Source organism: Lissotriton helveticus, chromosome 1_1, assembly GCF_964261635.1.
Source record: "Lissotriton helveticus chromosome 1_1, aLisHel1.1, whole genome shotgun sequence".
Taxonomy (NCBI): Eukaryota; Metazoa; Chordata; class Amphibia; order Caudata; family Salamandridae; genus Lissotriton; species Lissotriton helveticus.
The window spans coordinates 1,365,880,857-1,365,888,757 of record NC_136057.1 but is presented as its reverse complement, the minus strand read 5'-3'; positions in this window follow the sequence as shown (position 1 = coordinate 1,365,888,757).

The window sequence follows — 7,901 nt, the reverse complement described above, 5'->3', positions numbered from 1 at the left end:
TCCGAGCCTACCTCGCCGATCTTCACCTCCAGAGCTGCCCTCGAGTCCTGTATATCCGTCCTAGATGATTGTATCGCCTCCAGCAGCATGGCGGTATCAGCGCTTGTGCCAGACATCGCCTCCTTCTGTGGACGGGCCGTGGCATAGTTATCCATGGTCTCCTGTTGTGCGGGTTTAGCCACTGGATCCCGTTTCCCCATCTCGTCCCCCTGTGCGTTCACCTTTTACTGGATGAGTCTCTCTCTTACCTCTCCTCGCCTGTTGGGCGTCAGTGGGGGAGAGAGGATGAAGGGAAGGGGAGGATTGCGATGGTTGTCGTGGATCACTTATGTGAAGGCGGCGTCCTGTGGTGGGGTCACACTACCAGTCTGTTCTGGCGACTGAGGGTGTACTTCTAGCCGGTGCGGTGGATATCAGATTGCTGGTCTCCCTGCAGTTGCACTTCACTGCCCCCTTCGAGCGTCAGGGTCACCGTGGCGCATGGGCACTCTGCAATTCTTGTAGCGCTGGTGGGCTGTGCTCCGTAGTGGCGTTGTTTCCCCTCCCTTCCCGGGTGTCCGTTCGGAGGGTCGCTAGGCGGCCTGTGTTAATGTGTGGGTCCAGCCCCACTTTATATGCCCCATATGTCGCACCCCCTATGTCTGGCCTCTCGCCTCAGGGCTTGCGCGGCATGCCCCGAGGCGGGGGGTTGGAGCCTGGAGGTCACGATCCTCGTTGTGTAGTGGCCCATATAGTCATGTGCGTTGGTAGTTATGGGGGCTTGCGCAGGATGTTGCCTCACTTGGTTCTTATGCTCCCAGCCGGACTTCTTGGTGGCTGTGCTCAGGGCGTGTTACCGGTGGTGCTGTCCGAGTTGGGGCGCAGTTTGCCGCCCGTGTACAGCCGTCTGCTGATGCACTGCCTCCCTCGGCCCAGCCGATGCTTTTCCCAGGTCCCCGAGGCGCGGCCCTCTCCACAAGCCCCTTTCCGGCCTGTGACGCCTCCTGCAGCCTCAGCTCCCGGAGCTCCCGAAACTCCTCACCTACCGCTCAGTTGGCTCCGGCTCTTCCAGGCAGGTTTCGCCGGGCGCCTCCGCTTCTCTGCTTCTTTCCTTTTGCGGGCCCCGTCTAGGGCTACGGCGAGGCCTGCACTGCGACTCCTCTGCGGCCTGGCGTAGGGCTCGGGAAAGCTCCTGGACCGGAGTTGGGCATCTCCCAGGGGCCCGCTTTCGCAGGCGTTCCCGCGTCCGTGGGGGCCACTCTACCGGGGCATTTCTCACCACAGCCGCTGTCCTCCTTCCCGCGAGCCTTTGCTAGATGCAGGCACCGTCCGTTGTGTATTCCGGGACCAGGGCACTACTGTTCTCGGCCTGCCGGAATGTATCCGGCTTCCATCTTGGTGAAGGGATTTCGTGCGGCCGGCTCTTCTGAGGCTAATTCCTCCACTTCAACGGCGGGATTCGGGGATTTCTCTGCCTCTATGAGCTCTCTGTCGGTTCCTGACTCGCATTCGCCGTTTTAGGGAGTCTAGGTTGTGAAGTACGTCGGATTAGCAGCAGCTCATCGGGAGCTTAGCTGAGGCACGTCCTACCAGGCCATGTTGTTGGCCACGCCCCTCCCACCTTCTGATTCTTGCATGCAGAAACCCAATTCGGATTGCTGAATCATGATCTGCTGAAAACAAGTCAGCTTGAGCTCAGAAGTACATATGATTTTTGAGGGGTAGGTTAGAGGGTGTGACAGGCAACATAATTACATTTTTGGCAGTTTTACGTAGTGCATACAAAAAAGAGCTTAGAACTTGCAAAATTAAATGCTGATTGTCTGTCAACATACATGCCAAGAGACCGATTCAGACAGATTGCCTCTGCTTTAGTCAAAGTCACTGGTGAAAATATATTCTTTTATATTTTTTTAACTCCCCCACTTGCCTGCTTTAAAATGTTGGCACATATGGACAAAGTAAGCTGGAAACGTCAGCACAGAGTGGGTTTCCAGCTCTGTGTAGAAGCTGTTCACCACTTATGTGCATTGCAGGCTGTGCTCAGGGCGTGTTACCGGTGGTGCTGTCCAAGTTGGGGCACAGTTTGCCGCCCGTGTACAGCCGTCTGCTGATGCACTGCCTCCCTCGGCCCAGCCGATGCTTTTCCCAGGTCCCCGAGGCGCGGCCCTCTCCACAAGCCCCTTTCCGGCCTGTGACGCCTCCTGCAGCCTCAGCTCCCGGAGCTCCTGAAACTCCTCACCTCCCGCTCAGTTGGCTCCGGCTCTTCCAGGCAGGTTCCGCCGGGCGCCTCCGCTTCTCTGCTTCTTTCCGTTTGCGGGCCCCGTCTAGGGCTACGGCGAGGCCTGCACTGCGACTCCTCTGCGGCCTGGCGTAGGGCTCGGGAAAGCTCCTGGACCGGAGTTAGGCGTCTCCCAGGGGCCCGCTTTCGCAGGCGTTCCCGTGTCCGTGGGGGCCACTCTACCGGGGCATTTCTCACCACAGCCGCTGCCCTCCTTTCCGCGAGCCTTTGCTAGATGCAGGCACCGTCCGTTGTGTATTCCGGGACCAGGGCACTACTGTTCTCGGCCCGCCGGAATGTATCCGGCTGCCATCTTGGTGAAGGGATTTCGCGCGGCCGGCTCTTCTGAGGCTAATTCCTCCACTTCAACGGCGGGATTCGGGAATTTCTCTGCCTCTATGAGCTCTCTGTCGGTTCCGGACTCGCATTCGCCGTTTTAGGGAGTCTAGGTTGTGAAGTACGTCGGATTAGCAGCAGCTCATCGGGAGCTTCGCTGAGGCACGTCCTACCAGGCCATGTTGTTGGCCACGCCCCTCCCACCTTCTGATTCTTGCATGCAGAAACCCAATTCGGATCGCTGAATCATGATCTGCTGAAAACAAGTCAGCTTGAGCTCAGAAGTACATATGATTTTTGAGGGGTAGGTTAGAGGGTGTGACAGGCAACATAATTACATTTTTGGCAGTTTTACGTAGTGCATACAAAAAAGAGCTTAGAACTTGCAAAATTAAATGCTGATTGTCTGTCAACATACATGCCAAGAGACCGATTCAGACAGATTGCCTCTGCTTTAGTCAAAGTCACTGGTGAAAATATATTCTTATATTTTTTTAACTCCCCCACTTGCCTGCTTTAAAATGTTGGCACATATGAACAAAGTAAGCTGGAAACGTCAGCACAGAGTGGGTTTCCAGCACTGTGTAGAAGCTGTGCACCACTTATGTCCATTGCAGGGGTTGCAACCTCCCTGGGACATCAGCGGCAGCCTCTGAATCCTTTTTAGGTTTTGCCTGGCGAAAAGATGCGCTCTGCGCATCTTTTTCGCGCAGGCGAAAACCTGATGAGAACTGTAGTGTGGCTTTGGGTCGGCCCTCGTCATTCATTGGCTGGCTCCATAAATGGAGCCTAGCCATTGGACGAGGGGCCTGTCCGTCAATGCCGGACCAGATTCGGGGGCGTTCCCGAGATTCTTTGGCTTTTGCCGACGTCACGCAACGTCAGCCGAAAGCCGATTCTCGGGAACGCCCCCGAATCTGGTAAGGCACTAGTGGCACCCCGAGCGCTCTGCCGCCTCCTACTACGGTGCAAACGCTGCCTCCCTGATTGCCGCCGCTGCCCGGGGCCGAGAATAACATGAGGACCTCGCCGGGGCCGCAGAGAGCAAGAACGAAGGAGCTGCCCTCCCATTGGCTGAGGCGGTCGAGCCCCCTCAGTGCCGCCGCGCTAGGAGTGGTTCTCGAGCCGCCGCGTCATCGCTGGAGCCGTGCTGCGATTGGCCGCAGCTTCGGTCCGGGATTGAGGGCACCCGCCTTCACTTTCAAATTCCCCCGTGAGACATCAGCCCAAAAACACGATGATAAAAGAAGTTGGTCGTTTGTTGTAAGGCATTGATTGCGCACAGAAGCTGAGACTTATTTATAACGATAATAATAGATTGTAAACGTGGCTGTTTTATTAATATGTCCTAACATTCACACTATTAGCCTGGATGTGAATATATCCCAGTTCGTGCACGTTTCTGCCGTAAGTGCCCGTTTCACGTGTGCGTTCGGGGTGCGTCTGGTTTCACAAGCACACACTTCTCTTTCATCCCGCAAGTGATTGACGGGTCATGTCCCGGCTCTGCCTGTGGTGTGAGGTGTCCGTCCGGGGGCTCCCAGCGTCTCGAGAGAGGTGGAAAGTAAACCTTGCCCCACTTCAGGCAAGGAGTGAGTGGCCCTTCAGCCGAGGAGCTTTTACTGCCGGCGGTTACAGTATTACAACTGCCCCCCCTCCCCCCCCCCACCTTTGTTTCCCTTCCACAGTCGCGGGGGCCGCGGACTCTGAGTTGCACTTTTCCCCCTTGAACTGTTTGAACAGCGCTCGGGACCCTTCGCAGCTCGGCCCAGTTAATCTCTCCATAAATGGGGCAGGCCGCATTCGTACCATTATCACCGTGTGTGTGCGTGCGCGCGCGAGCACTGTTTAGGGTGGGGTTGTGCACTGTGTGTATTTGTGTATGTCCACTGTTCACCTTTTAGAAAGGTATGCGGGTCCGCTTGTGAGAGTATGTGTGTGCGCGCGCGTGCTGTGTAGGATATGTGCTTGTACTCGCTGATTAGAACGGGGACCGTGTTTAAAGTGAATGTACTCCCTTTAGTAGGTATGCGGGTCCACGTGTGTGTGTGTGCACGTGCGTGAGCGCGCTCGCGCGTGCTGTGAAGGGGTTGTACCCACTCTTTAGAACGGGGACCGTATTTAAAGCGAACATGCACCGTTTAGAAGGTAGCGGGTCTGTGTGTGTGCGTGGTTGGTGCTGCATTCGCTCCCTAGGCTTCATAGGCCGGCTCTCTAAACATAAACAATTATCAAGTAGGAGTCGTGCTGGGTACGAAGTGCCAAAGGCTCATGTTTCGTGGCCATTCCACCCACGCACCTCACCCACAGCAGCTCCGTGTGCTAATGCGCAGCCTCTGCCCGCCTGCGCGCCCTCCGTGGGTGAAGGGCAGTGACCCAGGGGCAAACACGACCCAGCGCTGGTCCGTCGCTGACGGTAACTTTAAACCCACAGGCAGGCATGGGTAGCAGAAAGAGCGCCCGCGTCCAGATGTCCTACACAGCTTAATGTTTGAGGGAAACAAAAGTGTGGGGGTGCAGAGTTCTCATTCGAAGACAGTCGTCGGCACTGCGAATGCTGTGATTTCTTAGAACCTGGGCTGCCAGACCCGATTCCACCTGACGCCCCTTTCTTTCACCTCCACTTCCTGTGCCTTTACCTCACTCTTGAGGCCTGCTTTCTCACTATATTGCCATTCACTGGTCCCCCTTTCTCCATTTGCCTTTCTTTTCCCAGGGTCAACCTATATCGCTGAAAGAATTAACTCTAGGTCCCCAGCAATGAGTGTCGTTGGCCAGCACCTACAAGCACCAGCACAAAAAAGCGCTGGCGACTTCCAGAGGCAGGAGGTTTGTATCGGTGTGTGGTAGCTAGCTGTTATTCTGGGCCGTGTTGATTAAAGGACGGTGTTATTTCCTTAAGAAACACTGTCCATAAATAGTCACCACTCAATAGGTGGTGGCCATCTTGTGTGGTCACAAACAGCTTCCGTGTTGGACGTGTGGAGAATAGGAGGCAGGCGTCAGAATGCGTGGGTTTGCACCAACTTTGCCTTATTGCGTCGAGTTTCAATGGGGTTAATGTAATTTTGCAGCCACCTTCGCACGCACAGACTCGTGCAAAAAATGCGAACATTTTACATGCGGGCAAAAGTGCAAAAGCAACACCTTTACTGACCGAACAGTGCATTAGGTTTGGTGCAAATATTGATGTAAATGTACACGGGCACCAATGCTATCCCATGTAATCAGACCATTGCGGCACCCGGCAGGTGCACTGTGTCCCGCGTGCGGGCGTGGATGCGGTGAGTGCATCCAGGCTATGTGGGGTGAGAGAACACATCATGGACTGAAATGGGGTAAGAGTTTAGGTGTTTATAGTCAACATGTGAAATAATATTTATGTTGTCAGTTCTGTGGTATTCAATTGGCTATGACACTTTCTGGGTTCATTTTACGCCCGTTTTCTGACCAGAGTAATCCAGTAGCGTCCAGTGGAACACGTACCTGCAAAAGAAGCAGAAAAACCTCGGAGAAAAAAGATAACCACTAAAATGTAGGCCGAGTAGTTCTTAAACTGTAATTTAGGTCACATTCAGCACAAACACACGTCAGACGTAGTCCAAAAAGAACATCCTTAAACTTACTTCCCCCAAGGCTCAAGTCGCTACGTATATTATTTCATATTTCTACTTGAGGTACCGTTGTATACCACGCCTTAAAAAACATAATTTCGTCGGAAAACACTATATGATCACTGATTTCGTTATAGAATGTTTACAGCTACATTTTATTTTATTTATTCTCTGGCAGACCCATCTTTCTCTCTTCTCTATATCTCCCTCTCCTTTTTGCTCTCTCTTCCTTCTCCCTCCTGCCCCCTATTCCATCTGCTCTCTCTCTCCTTCCTTCTTGCTCCCTCTCTATCATGCTTCTCTCTCCTGCACTCTCTCTTTTTTTCTTTTAACTCTTTATCTTTCTCTCTTTTCTCTCTTTTCCTCTTTCCAACCCTCTCCGTGTTCCTCTTCCTCCCTATCCATCATTCTTCTCTCTATCTCTATCTCCATCTCCTTTATGCTTTCTTTTCCCTCTGTTGTCCCTCTCCCTCCTGCTCCCTCTTCCATCTGCTCTCTCCCTCCCTCCTTCTGTTTATGCCTTACCTCCTACCTTCCTTTTACTTCCTGCTTTCTCTCTCTCCTGTTCTTACTCCCGCGTCCTTTCTCCATCTCCCTCCTCATCTTGGCTTCTTTTTCTATCTTTTACTCTTTCTGTTTTCTGCCTTCTCACTCCATTCTGCCCTTACTTTTCTTCCTGCCTTCCCTCTCTCTTGATCTCTCTCTCATGCGTCCTCTCTCCTCCTCCTTATCTATCATGCTTCTCTCTCTTGCACTCTCTCGTGTGCCTTTCCTCTCTATTTGCCTTCTCTCACTCTCTTCTTTCAGTCACCAACTCTCTCTCCTTCTTTTCTTGCACTCTCTATTTTCCTATTGCCCTTTCTTTGCCCCTCTCTCCTTTTTCATCTCTCTCTTCTTCCTACCCTTCATTTCCATCTCTCCATTTCTCTCTCCTTCTTGTCTTTCTTCACAATTAACTCTGAGGGCCTGATGTACATTGCCAGACAAGGGGGGGGGCTCTCTGTGTGTGGGCGGGGGGGCTCTCTGTGTGTGTGGGGGGGGCTTTCAGTGTGTGGGGGAGGGGCTCTCAGTGTGTGGGGGAGGGGCTCTCAGTGTGTGGGGGAGGCTCTCAGTGTGTGGGGGGGCTCTCAGTGTGTGGGGGCTCTCAGTGTGTGAGGGGGCTCTCAGTGTGTGGGGGAGGCTCGCAGTGTGTGGAGAAGGCTTGCAGTGTGTGGAGGGAGCTCGCAGTGTGTGGGGGGGCTCGCAGTGTGTGGGGGGGCTCGCAGTGTGGGGGGGGCTCTCTGTGTGTGTGGGCGGGGGCTCTCTGTGTGTGTGGGGGAGGGGCTCTGTGTGTGGGGGAGGGGCTCACAGTGTGTGGGGGAGGCTCTCAGTGTGTGGGGGGGCTCTCAGTGTGTGGGGGGCTCTCAGTGTGTGGGGGGGCTCTCAGTGTGTGGGGGGGCTCTCAGTGTGTGGAGGGAGCTCGCAGTGTGTGGAGAAGGCTTGCAGTGTGTGGAGGGAGCTCGCAGTGTGTGTGGGGGGGCTCGCAGTGTGTGGGGGGGCTCGCAGTGTGTGGGGGGGCTCGTAGTGTGTGGGCGGGGCTCTGTGTGGGTGTGTGTTGGGGGGGCTCTCTGTAGGTGTTTGTGGGTGTCATTTGCGAAAGATAAAGCTAGTGGCATTGCAAATGACAATGCCAATTATTTATGTTAAAAAAA